Genomic DNA, 19,012 nt, shown 5'->3' with positions numbered 1-19,012 from the left:
GGTTTGTGGTCTAAGAAAACTATGTCAGGAGATATTTACTGAAAGGGTCAGTAAGGCAGATGGTTTGATGTACCCTTAATGTTTGTAATTTTGGCTATTTTCTAGTGACCTCAAAGGCTGAAAACTTTTAGTAATTGTAATTTTGCAGAGGCATAAATTTGAAGCATATAGGTGATGAGACTGATGTATGTATTTTAACTGAAACTCTGTGAGCCTATGTATGCATCTTGGATTTGTTATTCTCAATTAACCAAAAATCTTATCCTTGCAATGTTGGGAGGTAGGTGGTATCCCATTTACAGCTGATGAAACTGAGAAAATATATGCTGTAGAAGTGTTTGAAATTTGAGAGATGTAAGAGGTCTTACAAGTGCATTTGTAGATTTTGCACTATTATGTATCTCTGGGAGGGGAGGGTGAGGTAGCTTTTTAAATAACAATAAAATATTTCTATGTAAGATTGTTTGTATTTACCAAAGTGAATTTAGTATTTTTGGAGATTGTTTTATTCTGGTCTTATTTTAGGGTTGTTATCCGTGGTGACTACAGGGTGACTTTTGAGATTGTGGCTATTTTTATCTCAAAGTGTTCTTTAACTGGAGACTGGTGTACCTTTTCTAGGGCCTTTGCACACTAACTCTAGTTTGCCAGGAGTAATCTTAAATGTGGGTAAAATGTGGCTTAGTTTTCTTTTTTCCCCAATGAGTACTGTTGGCAAATCTGGGGTTTTCCTGTTCATAAGCTGTTGTAAGACAGGTTCTCTTTCTCTTGCTCCTGTATAGATACTGATACCTCTCTAGTCTTGTCCTAACTGTTCCTGTTAGAGGCTCATGGGGATGATACCTTGTTACTTGGTCGTCAGTTTTCTTGTAAATAATGTCCCTGGCATTTGATTTTTCTGTCTTAGTTGCTCTAGGATATGACAGAAATTAATGCCACAGCCAGGCCATGGCCACTTTAAAAAATTATTTTCTGACAAAATATTAGATGAGTATATGGACTGGTGGTAATTTTTAAAGATTTGTTTTAAAATTTTTAGTCTTTCATAGTTTTAAGTATCTTAAATATGGAGAGTATTATATAAACACTCTTTCTACTTACATCTCCATTTTGGTTAAGGGGAAGTTTTGTGAGAATAACAGCATTTTGAGGGTTTTGTTTGTTTGTTTCCTTGTCTAAGTATTTTTTCCCCCAGTATTATTGAGAAATAATTGACATACATCACTGTATAAGGTTAAGGTGTACAGCCTGATGGTTTGATTTACTTGTATTGTGAAATGATTACCACAGTAGGTTTAGTTAACATCCATCATCTCATATAGATACAATAAAAAAGTGAAAAGAAACAAATTTTTCTTTGTGATGAGAACTCTTAGGATCTATTCTCTTAACTTTCCTGTATATCTTACAGCAATGTTAACTATAATCATCGTGTTGTACATTACATCCCTAGTACTCATTTATCTTGCAGCTGGAAGCTTGTACCTTTTGACCACCTTCCTCTAATTTCCCTTCCTCCCACCCGCTGTATTTTGAGTTTAATGGATCACATGAATTAAATAAGTATTATTGTGCCTATAATGTGAAAAAACTCCTGTGCAAATACTATGGAATTAATACTGCTTTAGCTAAGCCTATCTCATTTTAAAGTTTTTTGTTATAAAAATGCTCACAAGAAAAAAGAAAAATCAAACTATACTATTAACCTGCTTTCTTGTATATTCTTAACAATTTTTCTGTGCATATATAAGTGTATATATGTTAATTCTTTTTGAGAAAAACACAGTATCAGACTTGTGCAGTTTGCCTTTTGTTATTTGCTGTATTTGGATATCTCTTATCAAAACATGAAAGTTTACCTCGTTTTTTATGGGTGGCATAGTATTCCAGTGTTTTGGATGTGCTTTAATTTATTTAACCTGTCCTCTTTGATGATTCTTTAGGTTGTTTATGGTTACAAACAGTTCAAACAATGCTTAAGTGAGCATATTTACATTGGCACAGTTGCAAGAATGGGATTTATTGGTTAAAGTTTATGTGCATTATTATCTTGACAGATATTGTCATTTGGCCTTCAAAAATTTTTTTCAACTTATGTTTATACCAACAGGGTGTAAAAGTTATCTCTGTATCGAATGTCAGCACCAAGCGTTTAGACTTTTAAATCTGAAAATTTGACAAGATGAAAAATGTCTTTTTCATTTGCTTCCTTTTATTTTGTGCCAGCATCTTTTCATGTGTTTATTGTGATTGGTAGTTTTGTGTCTTCCTCATTTATTAAGCTATGATTTGTTCCTTTTCCAGTTTTTTGTTAGATTTTTGTTGATAAAAGTGATAAAATGGCCTGATAAATTTACTTCTAAATAAATTATATTTTTATTGTGTTAGGAATAATTTGAGTTTAAAAGTATCTGAAGTAGCAAGTTGCTTAAAAAGGATGGTCACAACTATATAGCAAAGGATAGTCTTTGTAATGACTGGTAGATTTAACTTATTTCTGGCATATATCTGTCTTTTCAATCACATTCCAAAGAAAAGTAGCTGTATTTATCAATAAAAGAGACTTCAAATACAAAGAGTGAGCAATGCCTTTAATTGAATAAATATTTGAAATTTTGTTCTTGTAAATTTTTTTCCTAACAATCTGGTCCTGGCCTGTTTATTTGTAAATAGGCCAAAGCAAACCAGTTAGTTTGAGGAAAAAAATTACATTCTGCTCTTAGGTTGACTGAATACTCAGAGCACTGTGAGATCTCAGAAATGCCATAAAGTCCTACTCAAGCAGAAGGAATGAAAATGCTACCCACAAAAATGGACATGTCTTGAGATTGTTCTCTACTATCTTAAAATTAGTTTTGAATAAATAGATACTTTTGTTTAAATGTTAGTAAAATTAATTTGACCTATGTTGTCTACTTAAGCTGATAAGACTTGGCAATAAATTAAAAGTAAAAGTAACTAAAGATGGGTGAGACTTCTGAGGTGTGGAATTTTTCTTCAAATTTGCATTTTATGCTATAATCGTTTTGTTCACTTTCCTCTTCAGTCCTTCATAGCAGTAGTTCTCAACCAGGGATGACAGTGTCTGGAGCCATTTTTGGTTGTTAGAAGTGGAAGAGTGCTGCTGGCATCCAGTGGGTAGAGGCCAGGGATGCTGCTGAACGTCCGTCCTACAGTGCACAGGACAGCCCCCAACAATAACAGATTATCAGATTCAAAATGTCACCAGTGCCTAGGTTGAAAGATTCTGCTTCATAGGAAAAAGCATACATTAAACTTTAAAAAGTGTCTTGTATTTTTGTTCTGTGACCTGTGAAATGAAAACAGTGATGGATATGATAAGGCCGTCAAGGTCTTTAACCAAGGCGTCTGGTTTTGCCTTTCAGAATTCCTTTTGAGAAACTCGGAAAAGTCTAATTTTGAGAAATAAATATTTCTTGTTAAAGATTCATAGTCTAATTATAGGTGTTCTCTTTCCTGATTTTCGTAAAGATGAAAGTCCCAGATGTTTTGCCTCTTATCTAATCAAATACTGTCTAGGAAAACTCTTTCTCTCATGCAACACTTCTGGCACTCGGTGTGTGGGTGTTTTCCCCACACCAAGCAATTGTTTGACACCACCTGAGTGTCCTACAGTTCACTTCATTCTGACACGTCTACTTGGAGTTAACATCAGATCTCACAAGGTCTTAGTCCCACAAGACTGCTCCCTCCCCCTTCAGGCACCAATCAAAAGAGCAGGTTGTTACCTATGCTGCTTCTGAATAGCGGGCTAAAAATTGGATATTTCCATGACCCACTCCTCAGGTTCCATTAATTTGCTAGAGTGGCTTACAGAACTCAGGAAAATAGTTTCCTTACTAGATTACTGGTTTGTTACACAGGATATTAAAGGATACGAATGAACAGCCAGATGAAGAGATATAGAGGGTGAGGTCTGGAGGGGCCTGAGCATAGAAGCTTCTGTCCCATGGAGTTTGCAGTGCACTACCCTCCCAACACGTGGATGCATTCTTATCCACCAGCCTTTGCTAGCTGCTCTGCATATGCCTAACCTATGATTTCCCATGAACTCTGCTCACAGGTGGCCTGGCAGCTATGTATATCTCACAGACCAAGTCACAGGCCACCACACAATTGGCTGATAGACCAACGGAACATTAGTGGCAGCAATGTTGATCACTTCTCCTACCTCCAATAGAGCCAGCTGCCCTGGCCACTGGAGAGTCTCTGCATGCTGTCCTGAAAGGGAATCATTAGCTACATTAAGTCTGAAAAGGGTGAGAGAAAGATAAATTGGTTATTTTTGTTATCTTTCAGATTTAACTGCACATTAAAGTGAGGAGTCAGTCCATTATATGTGCATTTCGCAAATAGTCAAGATCATAGAAGTTGGAAGTACAAAGTGGAGAGGTCTACCAAACTAGCATATTTTAATGCAGTAATTAATAATACTTCATTAAATATGGTACAAATGATGATAAACTGGGTGGAACACTGGGTGTGCAGATGTGGACTGGGACTGTTCTAACTAGGATGTATCCTCACTCTACCTTGTTTCCTTTGGAGTCTCCTTGTATAGGGTTATTAATATTCCATTTTATGCTTTTATCCTTTTAGTGAAGTAAATACTGTCTTACTCTTAAAAATTGTTTTTGATCTGTGCTCTTTACCTTTCCAGTCTTGTCTCTTGCCAACATTTGTAACTTTCTCAAGTTACTTGCAGTTCACTGAATATGCAGTGCTCTTAATTTGCTAGTGTTAAATTCTAATAGCATCTTTCTGTTCATCGCCTCTCATGTGCTTCCTCATGGATAACTTCAACTTGTCTGTTCAAGTTAAGACTGTTCAGACAGCTTCATTCAAATACATACTAGTCTACTGCATAGCCTTCTCAGATCCCCTTTTCTCCGTAGAAACTGCCATATTTCTGACATGCATTGATCATGTTTTCTGTTATAGCTATTTGCTTACTAGTCTCCTTCTACTTGTGATTCTCTAATTGAGGGGGCTGAGATTGCCTTGCTCAAAATGTGGCACAAAATAGAAGCTGCATTAAATATATAAATGGAAGAAAAATCAAAATCTCATCTTCATCTCTTAAATATTCTTTACAGCTTTATAAAGTATTATTGGTATCAGAATCTTGAGGTAGGTTGGAGGGGTGTGTGTGTGTGAATATTCTGAGATAAGCTGGCTTTCTCTCTTCCCTTTCAATTTCCCTGAGTAAATGCACATTCTGTTTATCCTTTGTCAGCTTTGCTTGTATCTCAGCCTTTCCAGATTTTTATACCTTGTCTTTCTAAATTCTGTTTTGCCATTTTCTATTCTATATTATGGGTATTTTAATATAAATATTATTTCTCCTACCAAGCTAGGCTCCTTAGAGGTTATAATTTGGTCAGTGTTCCTTTCAAATAGTAGACTTGTTGTGTTAGCTTGGGCTCCTATAGCAAATAGAGTGGCTTAAACAACAGAAATGTTTTTTCACAGTTATGGAGGCTGGAAGTCTGAGCCCAGTATGGGCTCTCTTCCTGGCTTGCAGATGGCCACCTTCTTGATCTTCGCTCATGTGGGGCGTTGGGGGTGGGAATCATTGGTTTGTTCCTTCATTCTCTGGTGTCTCCCCTAATAAGGGTACTAATTCCACGATGAGGGCCCCCCTCTCATGACCTTGTCTATACCTGCTTATCTCCCAAAGGCCTCATCCAGAAATACCACCACATTGGGGGTTAGGGCTTCAGCATATGCATTTCAACATCTTTTTATATTTGATTAAATTCAGGTATGAATTGTTTATGTAAATATGTTCTTGAAAATTTTGATGTTGAGTTTTGTGAAGTACATACTTTTGGTGTACCCTCTTTAAAAGAAAGTAGGAAGGAGAAGGGGCTGGGACTTTTGAATGCATACTATGGGACATTCTATGTAAAAAATGCTGGTGTGAAATTTTCTCAAAGTGGAAGTTCCTTTTGTTATATACTATTTACCACTTAATTTTTGTGTAATTTCTGATTGTTGATTAAGTTTTCTTAAGTTTCTTCACATCTTTATTGAGATGTCACTTATCTTAAGTCAACAAATATTTATTGAGCATGTTTTCTGTGCCAGGTACTGTGCTAGGTGCCGGGGATGCGGTGGGGAACAAACAAACCAGTCTCTTATAGTATTTACTATTTTAACAGTATTTTACTTCATTTAATAGTTTGCTCACTGCTTTTCTCAGCATTTGCTGGCACCAAGTATGTTAACTTCATTTTTAAAATTAGGACCGGGGGATACTTTTATAAATGTAGTTCCTTAAGAGAGTATTTTTTTTTCAGTTGATCCTTAAATCAGCATATGCTCTGAGCCTAAGGCTAATCAGTTATAGAAGGAGCCAACCAATAATAATTATTTTTGTTACGTGTTTCTATTTTTAAATTTAGAGTGGGGAGGTGAAAGCTTTAGTGTCAAGGGGTACTAGCCTCAGAATGTTTAAGTGCACTAGAGAGAGCTTGGTTAGATTAGATGGGAATAAAATTGAGATTGTGTTAAATTTTTGTCTTTTGAATTTTTTCTGCTTTGTATATATATAAATTCTAGATATTCCTCAAAATTTTGACATAATTACAAATTTTATCAAAATAAAGGTTTAAACTTAGAATCTCTTTACTACGCAAAAAGACGTTTTAAAACTAAAACTTCGATAGTCCTCATCAGCATGTTTTTTCCATATTTTACTATCTGTGAAATTGAACATCTTTGAAACATCAGTAGTATCTTAGACTTCTTTTTTTTTTTTTAAAGATTGGCACCTGAGCTAACGTTGCCAATCTTTTTTTCTTCTTCTTCTTCTCCCCAAAGCCCCCCAGTACAGAGTTGTATATTCTAGTTGTGCGTGCCTCTGGTTGTGCTCTGTGGGACACTGCCTCAGCATGGCCTGATGAGCGGTGCCATGTCTGCGCCCAGGATCTGAACCGATGAAACCCTGGGCGGCCAAAGTGGAGCGCCGCGAACTTAAGTGCTTGGCCACGGGGCCGGCCCCAGAATTCTTAAAATAATGGAGAGTCTTACAGTTGATCCTGATTTAGATTTGATGAATATAGTCTTAACTCTTTGAAAGTTTGGGAAAGGCACGTATTGAAAGCACAATTTGGAAGACTCATCTTGAAAGAAAGGCTTCTGAGTATTCAGTATAAGTAGGTTGATTCAAGTTGGCGTGTTTAAAGGAAGAAAATGTTTTAAGGAGGATTTTTTAGTATATTGCAGTCTTCAAAAGTTGTTCAGGTCAGTATGAGAATTTGTGGATAAAATTGTATCTGTATTTGTGACTGAAGATTTTACTTTTTAAAAATTTGTAGTTGAACAGTACAAAAACTTTAAAGAGTCACGTTAATGGAATGAAGTTTCGAAATGTGCTAATCTTTAAAATTACTGAATTTGGTATTGATGTGAGGCATAGAGTGTTAAGAAATGTGGCCAGATATTTAAAATGTATTTTTTTTATTATAAAAGGTAGGATACCTTAATTAAAACAATTTGAACAATGCACTGTTTCATAAAAGGAAGAAGTAACAGCCTCTCCATTCCGTGCCCCAAAATATGCATAATATTTATATACACTCCATAAAATACAAAATGGAAGTGAGAATTTAGTTAGTAAATAGCTTTTAAAAATAGTCACCAGGAAAAATGAAAGTATACTTGAGCAAACTTTTGTGTTCTAAGGAATTAAGTTCAGATTTTTCAGGTATACTTGAAGAAGAAATGCCAGTAGCCCTTTAAAAATATAATTGGATCAACTTTGCTTTTTATTATTCAGTTTGAATATTTTTATTTCTGAATTACAGTTTCACCATTAGTAGCTTAATTTTTCTCAATTTATAATTTCACTGACTTTAAGCAGTTACCTTTTTATACTTTTAAAAGGTAAAAAGCTCACATGAAAAGGAAAAACTATAGGTATATAATTGACTGAAATGTACAACCTTCTTCAGACTTTTAAATTTATAAATATATATGTTTATAAATTCAGATCTAATTTCTAATGTAGGAAAATCAAGCTTTAGGGCTGATTGAGGAGCATCCATGTGTTTTGAAGACCTAGGATATTTATATTGGAAAAAGATAAAATTCTCCAAACTGTAATCAAGGAATAAAGTTCTAATAAAGAAGAAAATAGCAATGAAGTTACTTTGTTGGCAGTGATCTGTCATAAAGAGATTGTCAGTGTGTATAACAACACAGAGGATCTTTGACATTCTGGCGAGTTACATGCAGGGGACTGGACTAAAATCCAGATTCTCTGAATACCATGGGTAGTCTGCTAGACTGAATGTTCAAATGGATCCTTTGGGAACATCCACTTAAACTTAATTTGCTGAATTAATTTACTAGTGTCACAGCATTTTAAATATTAAAATATAAGAAATAAACTTTAAATTGTAGTTTGAAAATCCAGAAGAGGTTTTTTTCACAGCTCAGGTTTCTGCTTAAAGCTAGAGTGTTAAAGATTTAATCCCAAAAGAATATTTGGCTTTTTGAAAGCATCAAATTGATTTAAAACTTTTTTTGCTTACAAGCAGCACAAACTGATTTTGGTTGACTTAAGCCCAAAAGAAAGCGAGAGAAGGGAAAGAAAGATTTATTGGAAGGATATTGAGGTAGCACTTAGAATCAAAGGTTGAAGCTATTACCACGAAGCTAAGGATATGAGGATGGGGTACCTGGGGCACCTCAGCAGAAGTTTCTAGACGTTTTCTTTAGGTTGCTGCCAAAGGGATGAATTATTGACAATGACTTACAGTCTCTGGTCTCTCCATATTTCACATTTCTGGGGGAGAACATCCAATTGGTCTACCCCAGGATTATCCACTCTTTGCAGGGGGTGGGTAGAATGGGCAGGGAAACAGCTGGCTGTTTACTGGAGGCCCATACCTGTGTATTACATCTGTTTCTAGTAAAGTGGGAACCAGGATCTGGGGGGCCAGCTCATTGCTGTATACTGTCACCAGCTTGTATGCATATACAGTACCCCAGTTCATCATTCAGGTTAAGTGTATTAAAATTGTCCTAAAACTGTTCTGAGGTTATAACTGTGAGTTGCATGTCAACAGGAAATCACCTTGACCTTTAAGGATCTAGATAAAGTTAGCACTGATCCTTCTATTATTGTGAGAAATTCAGTGTTCTTACCAACATCTTTGAATTGCTGAAATGCTTACAATTTCTTGAGGTCCTAGCTTTTGCTAGGTTAGTATCAAAGTGTTTTCATGACAAAGGCAGTTCCTTCCCAAAAGAGAGATTCTGTTGCATGATTCTTAGCTTCATGGAACCTGATCTTAAAAGGGAAAAAAGGCATAAAACTAGTGATTATGGTCTGGGGCAGGATATAATAGTTGCTTTAAGGAAGTTATAAACAAAGTCCTTTGGGAATGGTGGAGTAAGAAGTTGATTTCTGGCAAGGAAGGTTAGGGAAAGCCTCCTAGTTCAAGAGGCATTTTAACTCAGTTTAGTCAGAGTGAACAGTGAGCAAAGGAATAGTCAGGAAAAAGTGCAGGGCTGTGAAGGTAGATTTGGCATAGATCAGAGAGTATCTTGCTAATATGTACAATTTTGAATTTAGAAAGACGTTAAAAGTTATTAAAGGTTTTTGAGCAGAGGAGAGAGAAATCAGAGCTTTGCCCTATGGAACTTGCGTCTAATTCAGGGGAGCCAGAGAAATCACTCAGGAGACTATTATGGGAGTTTAAGCTAGAGGAAATGAGAACTTGAAATAGGGCAGTGTTAGTGGGAATGGACACGAAGATTCACAGACAACATCCAGTTATGGTTCTGTAGACATTCTCTATCCATCATTCTCATCTTGCCTGGGTTTCTGTAAAGTGTTTCCTACCTGAAGTTTTGCTTGCCCTTTCTAGTCTCTCTAATCTATACGATTACCAGTGGTTGTGCAACAATGTAAAAATTATGCTATTCCCATAATTAAAATTTTTATGCATCCTCCTTGCTCAAGTTAAAATTTCAGATGTATATGATTGTGTCTACTTAACTTGTTATCCCCAATTTACTCTCTTTGTTTTTGTGCTCTCCTAAACTCCTCAGGATTCCTTGTTGGATCACGCTGCCTCCTCTCAGTACCTTTTCACGTATTGTTCCCTCTCCCTGAAACAAAGAGCTTTCTTTTCTTTTGTGCTCATCTTTTAAGATACATACTAAGGGTCTGGAAAACTTTCCTTGACCCTGGCTTAAGTGTGTCTTCGCCTGCTTATGGTACTTTATGATTACTTCATTGTCGTATGTATATTTTCCTATGCTGTCATTTTTGTTTGGATTGTGAGTTCCCCATAGGCAACTAGCGTCTTTTTTGTATCTTTTCCTAGTAGACTAGCTTAGAGCTGCGTAGTGGCATTGACTGTTTTTTTTGGCTTATACTTTTCCTATAACTAGATGTCATGACTTAGTAAGAGTATGGATTCTGGAGCCAAAAATGCCTGGATTGAAATCCTGGCTCTGCCACTTAATAGCTGTGCAACCTTGGTTATTTAACCTCTTTGTTTCCAGAGTGCTTAGAACAGTGTCTGGCATTGTGGTTATGAGTTTGCTGCTGTTATTATTATACGTTGTAGTTCAAATGTGAATCTGTACCCCTATTGCTAAAATAGTTGCACATATAATAATTCTCAGATCTGCTTGGAAAGTGACATTTTCTTTGTGATTTCTTTTTTCCACAGTAGGTGGGTTGTGAATATTATTCCCACCAAAGTCGGCTTCAGAATATTCACAAAGTAATTTTTGAGCAGTGTTTGCCAGGCACATTCTTGGTACTTCTGATATATATTGGTGAATGATATTTGGGCATAGGGATAATAAATATAACAAAACAATTATTATGTTACTAGATTGTAAGGGCAATAGAAGAATAAGAACAAGAGTAAGGGAAATGAGAGATAAGGGTAGAGAGGTAGTTGTAATTTTAAATAAGGTGGTTAGAGTCAGTCTCATTTAGAGGATGACATTTGAGCAAGACAGGAAGTTAGCCATGCTGTATATAGTAGAAGAGCATTCCAAACAGAGGACTTCCAATGCACAGGCCCTTTAAGTAGGATTGTGTCCCACGTTTTCACAGACTTAACTAGGAGGTCACTGTGGCTGGAGTAAACAGACCAATTGGGGAGGTCAGAAAGGTAAAGAGGATTGGGGTCAGATCATGTTAGGCAGTGTGGACCATTGTAAGGACTTTGGCCTCTACTCTGAGTGAAATCAGGAGCCATTGTGGAATTTTGAGCAGAGAAGTGACATTATCAGACTTAAGTGTTAAGAGTACAAATGGTTATGCTGAAAATATGCTTTAGGTATAAAGTAAGCTGGAAGCAGGGCTTACTGAAGATGATGATAGTATGGAAGGGATGATAGTGACTTGGATTAAGTGGTAGCAGGAGGTGGTGAGAATTAGTCACATTCTTTATATATTTTGAAAGTACAGCTGACAGGATTTCCTGACAGGGTGTGGTATGTGAGAGAAAGAATGGAGTCAAGGATCACTTAGGTTTACCTAAGCAGCTAGGATGAAATTTCATCACACCTGAAATGGGAAAGGCTGTCAGAGGAGCAACTGTCGGGGTAAGATCAAGAGTTCAGTTTTAGACATGCTGGATATTATGTTGATGTGGAGAGAGTGCTTGGATGGATGAATGTGGGGATGAGGAGATAAAATTGGCATATACATAGTATGTATTTAAAATCTCCAGACTGAATAAGATCACCAAGTGTAGATAGAGAAGACAGAGAGGCTGAACTTTGGGTTACTTTAGCATTAAGCAGTTTGGGGAACCAGAAAAGGAAAATGAGCAGGAAAGACCAGTGAGATAAAAAAAAAAACCCAAGAAAATAATTAAGAAGAAACCATCAACTGTGTAAAATACTCTTTTTAGGGCACTTAACTGAGGCGTGAGACTTGGCCATTGGATTTAGCAATACTGAGGTCATTGATGACCTTGATAAGAGCAGATTAGTTTTAGTGGTGGGGCTGAAAGCTTCATTGGAGTGGGTTTGAGAGATAATGGAAGGGAGACAACTTCAAGGAATTTTCCCTCAAAAGAGAGCAAATAAGTGATGTGGGAGCTGGGAGGTTAAGTGGAGGAAAGAAAAATTTTTTGAGATGGGAGAAATCCGACCTTATTTATATGGTAGTGGGGATGATCCATTTAGAGATTAAACAGTTGATGTAGAGGTAGTGGATGGAAGGGGAGAATTACACAAGTGATGCTCTCGAGCAGACGCACAAATAGAGAATTTGGTATGTAAATAGATGAGAGAATGGGCAGTTCATTTATGATAACAAGTGGGAATTCAGAGTGTGTACGTGAACATGCTAGTAGGTGGATAAATTTGGTGAGACTCTGGAAATTCCCCCTCTGTTGCTTCAGTTTTCTGAGTGAAACAGCAGGCAAGGGCATTGAAGGTGAGGGCGAGGGAGAACACAGTGGGAGTTTGAGGAGATGAAGATATGAAATCGTTATCTAGAAGAGTCTGAGAGTGACTACACTAGGGAAATAGAATCTGGCAGCTTTAATAGGGTACTTGAGACCAGTCAGCATGGTTGTGCATTTTTCTCTAACCTTGTGTTCATCCCCATGTGCACTGCCGAATAAGCATAGATTTGGTGAGATTGCATTTAACCAGTGAAGTTGATTTTTTTAGTACAGTGAAGCCAGAGAGAGACTAGAGAATCAACTGTATGCAAGGTGGTAATTGTGATGATTAATTATTAATTATAATTTAAGCTGGATAATGAAGGGAGAGGATATCAAAGGGTTTAGGAGGCAGTAAAAGTGGTAAGATCAACGGATTGGAGATCCTGGAGGAGTCAGAACTTTTGGAGTTAGTGCAGTATGTGTAGATATCTTCTAGCTTGTCAGGAACTGTACAAATACAACTATCTTTTGACAAAGTTAGGTGATGTATAGGGTTTTTTCCCTATTCTGTATTCTTATCTGTTAGCTGAAAATTTTACTTTTTTTTTTTAAAGGAAATAGTTTTGTGGATGAGCGAAGAAGGGATATTGGGTAAAGAAGTTTCTCCTCTCTCTAATAGAAGGGAATAATTTAAAGAGTCTCTAGAAGTATTCTTAGGCCAGAGATTGCCTCAAGTTGCTATTTATCTGTTGTGTGACAGTGCATAAAATAAGCCCAACCATTTTATTATGGCCCAACAGAGGTCTTTCTCACTATTCCAGTCCTTTCTTACTGATTCCATCTCAAGATGCTGTACTCATCTGGAAAGCTCTCTGCATAGCTCTACTATATTACTCAGATGTTCTCCTCATCTTGAGTTTCTTGAGGAAAAACAACCATTGAGTGCTTTCTAGGTGTCAGTCACTTTCCTAAGCACTCTGCTTACATTAATATTAATCCTCACAGCAGTTCCTTGAAGTAGACACCGTTACCCTCATTTTACAGATGTGGAAACAAGGGGAGGCTAGCGTTATTTGTCTCAGGTCATACAAATGAAATTCAAGTGGCTGAACTGAAATTTGAACTCAAGCTTCCAGATTCTAGCCCCATCCAGTTCTTTTAAAATAGTTTTTTTTTAACCTTTTTGTTTGTATTTTTATCAAATTTTACATGCACAAGATTTAGTGAGTTTATTAATACGCCAAAGGTAACAAAAGTCTTATGTTGTGTGCTTTCTTCCATTTCCTACTCCCTAGAGACAACCACTTTAAAATCATTGTTTCTTTTGGAGTTTATCTTCCTGTTTCTATGTTACAGTCTTAAAATTTTTTTTTATTTAAATTTTTGGAGTTAATTATTGATTTACTAGTGACAGTGAAGATTTAGTTTCTTTTACCTGCTCCTTCTCACTCTATGCATACCTCCCACTTCCATTGCCCAGTTTCCCTAATATAAAATTATGTTGAACTTTTGGTCAGCTCAACATTTGTTATATGCATTATCTCTGTGAATGCTATTTTTTGTTTAATTTTCTACGTACTTATGACTAATTCAGCCCCAAACTTTAGTTATTTAGATTTCATTGTAGTATACTGAATTATATTGGGTTCTTTACCAATTTCATGTTTTAAAAAAATGTCTTTTGAAGCCTTCTTAACTGCTCCATTCTGGACTGGTCACTCTCTAGACTTGCCTTAATCCTACCTTCTTGGAAGCTGCCTTTATCATCATTCTGAAATGCACTCTCTTTTCTTGGGGTCGTCAGTTTATTAGATAACATGTCATGCTCTTTCTTGGTTTACTTGATTGTTTTGGTGGCAGGAGAATGCATAGTAGCGAATATACTTTCAACGTCTGAAATGTGTTTTATTCTACTCACACAATTAAATGAATAGTTGGGATATAAAATTCTAGGTTGGAAACAGTTGTGTCTTTGAATTTTGAAGGCATTTTTCCATTGGTTTCTTATCAGTGTTGTTGATAAGTCTGAAGCCCTATTTGTATGTGACCTGTTTTATATCTCTGGAATTCTGTAGGATCTTCTCTTTGATTCCAAAATCATGCAATTTTACTTTGATGTGCATTGCTTCGTCTCTGTGTTAGCCCCTGTGTTGGCCACTCTCAACAACCTATATGAGCTGTCTAACTTTGAAAAGTAGTATCTTTTAATTCTGGGTATTTTTACTTATTTTTACTGTGGTAAAACATACATAACATAAAATTTATAGTTTTAACCATTTTTTCCCCAGCTTTATCAAGATATAATTGACATATAACGATTTCCTAGTGTGCAATTCAGTGGCATTAAGTATATTGACAGTGTTGTGCAACCATCCCCACTGTCCATTCCAGAACTTTTTTGTCATCACAAGCAGAACAATAACTCCCCATTCTCACCTCCCTCCAGCCCCTGGCAGCTGCCATTCTTCTTTCTCTCTCTGAATTTGACTGTTCTCAATACCTCATATAAGTGGAATCATACAATATTTTTTCTTTTTTATCTGGCTTATTTGACTTAGCATAATGTTTTCAAGGTTCACCAGTGTTGTAGCACACGTGAACCTTGGAGCCGAGGAAATGTCAATTTCCTTTTTAAAGCCAAATAATACTCCATTGTGTGTGTGTGTGTGTGTGTGTGTGTGTATACACACACTACATTTGTTTGTCCATTTATCTCTTAGTGGACATTTGGGTTGTTTCCACTTTTGACTGTTGTGAATAGTGCTGCTATATGAACATTGGTTCACGTATCAGTTTGAGTCCCTGCTTTCAGTTCTTTCAAGTATGTACCTAGGAGTAGAATTGCTGAATCTTGGGGTAGTTCTGTGTTTAACTTTTTGAGGAACTGTTTTCCACAGTGGCTGCACCATTTTACAGTCCCACTAGCAAGACGTAAGGGTTCTAGTTTCTCCACATTCTTGCCAATGGGTATTATCTGTTTTGGGAAATGTTTTTGATTTAAAACAATTGTTGATTTCTTATCCTCCATTTTCTTTGAGCTCTGGTCATTTAGACTTTGGACATTTTATTGCCTTTGCTTTTGGTGTCAAATCCAAAAAATCATTGCCAAGACCGATGTCAAGAGGCTTACTTTCTATGGTTTTTTCTAGGAGTTATATGGTTTCAGGTCTCACTTTCAACTCTTTATTCTATTTTGAGTTGATTTTTGTGTATGATATAAGATAGTGTGCAGTTTTATTGTTTTGCATGTAGCTGTCCAGTTTTCCTAGCACCATTTACTGGAGAGACTCTCTTTTCCCCATTGTATATTCTTAGCTCCCTTGTCAAAAATTAATTGTCCACATATGCATGAGTTTGTTTCTAGGCTCTTTTCTCTTCCATTGATCTCTGTGTCTGGTTTTATGCCAATACCGTACAGGTTTGATTACTATAGCTTTGTTAGATAGTTTGAAATAAAGTGTGATGCTTCCAGTTTTGTTCTTCTTTCTCTAGATTGCTTTGGCTATTTAGAGTCTTCTGTGGTTCTGTACAAATTTAGGATTGTTTTTTCTGTTTCTGTGAAGTATGCCATTGGAATTTTGATAGGGATTGTATTCAGTCTGTAGGTTGCTTTGGGTAGTTTGCGAAGTTTTTCCAGTTCATGAGCATGAATATCTTTCCATTTATTTGTGTGTTTCATCACTGTCTTAGTTTTCAGTATATTGATCTTTTACCTCTTTGGTTAAATTTATTCCTAAGTATTTTAATTCTTTTTGATGCTGTTGTAAATGGGATTGTTTTCTTAATTTCTTTTTCCAGTAGTTTGTTGTTAGTGTGTAGACACACAACTGAATTCTGTACCTTGATTTTATATCCTGCAATTTTACTTTTGTTTTATTAGTTCTGACAGATTTTTGGTGGAGTCTTTGAGGTTTTCTATAGATAATATCATGTTATCTATAAATAGAGACAGTTATACTCTGCTCTTCTGACTTGGTTGCCTTTTGTTTCTTTTTCTTGCCTGATAGCTCTGGCTAGGACTACCAGTACTATGTGGAATAAAAGCGAGAGTGGGCATCCGTGTCTTCTTCATGATTTTAGAGGAAAAGCTTTTAGCTTTTCACCACTGAGTAGGATGTTAGCTGTGGGCTTGTCAGTTTTGTCATTTTAAAAACATTTCCAGTTAAAAAGAAAATTCCAGTGTATCCTCTTAGTTTCATCATATGTAGATGGAGATTTCCAGGAAGGGCTATCCATTTCAGAAGTGTTGACGTGTTCATTTTCCACATGTTCAGACAGTTCTTAGACCAGAGTACAAATTGTTCTTGGAGTAGGTGCTGGGTTTTAATTATGATTTTTTTCTTCCTTTTGAGAATATGTAGATATAGAAAAAGGCTTTCTAAATAATTCTACCTTTTATTTGTGATTTTAAAGTAGCATGGAACTGTAGGACATACTTCAAAACACCAGTAAAAATAGTCTGTATAAAATAGAACAAAATAGATAACATACCAGACTACTAAAAGCCAATATTGCAAACACTACAGTGTTAAACGCACTTTGAGTCTCACCTTCAAACTCAAGATTCTCCAGGATGAAACCTGTGTAGTGAAGTGTATAGTAATCTCTCACCATCTGTGGCTGCGTCAACTCATTTTTATATTTCAAAAACAAATTGTAAAGCCTTAATCATTTACGTATGTACGGTTCAACCTTAGAGAAAAACCTAAGCAATTATTGTTTGCTTTGCACCACATGAGTTGGTCTGTGGGTCAGTGTAGAAAGGGTTTTTTCGTTGGTGTTTCATGTTTTTCTTCCACCTTTGTCAATACACAGAAGACTACACCCGAGAAAAAAATTCTAGGTCAGATTTCCACAGCACATTTTCTTGTATAACCAGAAGTGATTCATGAGATAGGTTTTAATGCTGAGTACATTTATTTTTGTACTTATTTTTGTCTTCATTTTAGAATTTCTCTTCCTCCTCTTAAAAAAAAAATCTATATATACACAATATATGTGCCTGTGATTTTACTCTTCAAGTTTTGTGAGACTTTGGTTTTCCCAGCCTTATTATTTTTCAGGAACCAATGTAATCCTCAACAAAAGGGATCTCTTATTGCAGTGTTTTGGAGGGTGGGGGAGTGCAGTTTCCTCCCCCCAGGATTCATTTGGCAGTGTCTGGAGACATTTTTGGTCGTCGCCGCTTTGGGTGGGGGTGCTACTGGCATCAAATGGTAGAGGCCAGGGATGTTGCTAAATATCCTGCAGTCCACAGGACAGCTCACCACAACAGAGAACTCTCTAGCCCAAAATGTCAGTAGTGCTGGGTTTGAGAAATTCTTTTGTGTATGTTAAACTCCTTCTATCTTTAAATCCTATACCTTTCTACTTCCTTTTTCCATACTCTACTGATCCTTTAAGGTCAAGCTTAAAGTCCCACTTTGTCCTGAAACTTTTTCTTAATGGCTCTAACCCTACGTTTCATGTTTCTTTTCTCTAGGTTCTGTTGTACCATCATTAAAATCTCTGTGGTTTATGATATCTTATTTTTGTTTGTTTATTGTCTGTATATCTTGTTTTCCAAACCAGTTTTGTTAGTCAAGGAAGTCAGGGATCAATGTCTTATTTTCTCCTGGGTTTTCTAACTGCTGTTGATCCTAATGTTATAGTGTGAGTTGGTAGAATGAAAAATGAGCCCAGGGCCTACCTATGCTCTGGCAAATGTGGGAGTGAAAGAGTGGACAAATCCCTGTCGATGGCAGTTTGGAATTGGTATCTAATGGACTGTGGAGGAAGTGATAGCAGCAGTGGTAGAAGTGATGAGGAGAGTAGATCCACTGCAGCCATTAAGCTAGTGCTATTTAAAAAACCCAGTACTCCCTGAATTCTGAATTGGCTGTATTAGGCCTGAGCCATGTTGTTAGAGGTGTTATCTTTGTTTGGTACAGCTGCCTGTGTGGAAGGGAAAGGGTCAGTGTTGGTCTATTAATAAACTTTTGAAAGATTCTCAACAAGGGGTCAAAGGTTAGCTAAGAATTAAGCATAAATCAGGTTAACCAGAACACACTATTTCTTGAACTTTCTTTTTAATTGGAAGGGAGAGGTGGGAGAGTGGAGGAAAGTAACTTGAATCTTTAGACATATTAGAATCCTTATCATGAATATACAGCTTGCCAAAAGAGAAACCCAAGTTTGCACTGAAGTATTATCTGAATGTTTGTGTTACCTGTTGAGACTTTCTTTTGCATCTGATTGGATCCTTTTGAAAAATTTACTTTCAGTGGCAAATACTTTTCCCTTCAGAATTTGTGTCAGAACTTCATTGCTTTGGAGCAGGTACCATGCAGTCTTCAGATATGAGTTTCTGAACAAGAAAATGTGTAACATTTCAAAGGTAATTTCATGATAGGAGCGATTAGACAAACTTTTTAGCGTCACTTTAACATTGATATAAAAGCAATTTTTATTTTTGAAGCAGTCAGTACAAAATGAGAATCTAAAAGTTATGTTCCTACTTATGTCACATGATTTACTTTTTCCGTAATGCCATGAGAGTAAGAAAAAAGACCAGTTTAAGGAGGCGGGGGCAGTGATTCTTGACTGGGGACAGTTTTTGTCTCTGAGGGAACATT

General features: G+C 36.4%; 1 protein-coding gene across 3 annotated transcripts in view; it reads left to right on the top strand.

Moving 5' to 3' along the window:
- Window positions 1–19,012, top strand: part of PPP4R2 (protein phosphatase 4 regulatory subunit 2) — a 48,378-nt gene that overhangs the window by 11,736 nt on the left and 17,630 nt on the right. The window contains exon 1 of one of the 3 annotated variants that reach the window (XM_070238607.1): window positions 18,662–18,774. The exons of the other annotated variants lie outside the window; for them this stretch is intronic. The gene's annotated coding sequence lies outside the window, so the exon portion shown is untranslated. Of the gene's footprint in view, window positions 1–18,661; window positions 18,775–19,012 lie in introns of those variants that run through there. 3 annotated transcript variants of the gene reach the window in all.

This window comes from Equus caballus, chromosome 16 (assembly GCF_041296265.1).
Source record: "Equus caballus isolate H_3958 breed thoroughbred chromosome 16, TB-T2T, whole genome shotgun sequence".
Taxonomy (NCBI): Eukaryota; Metazoa; Chordata; class Mammalia; order Perissodactyla; family Equidae; genus Equus; species Equus caballus.
The sequence above is the reverse complement of the archived record's forward strand: the minus strand, read 5'-3'. Positions and strand labels throughout refer to the sequence as shown.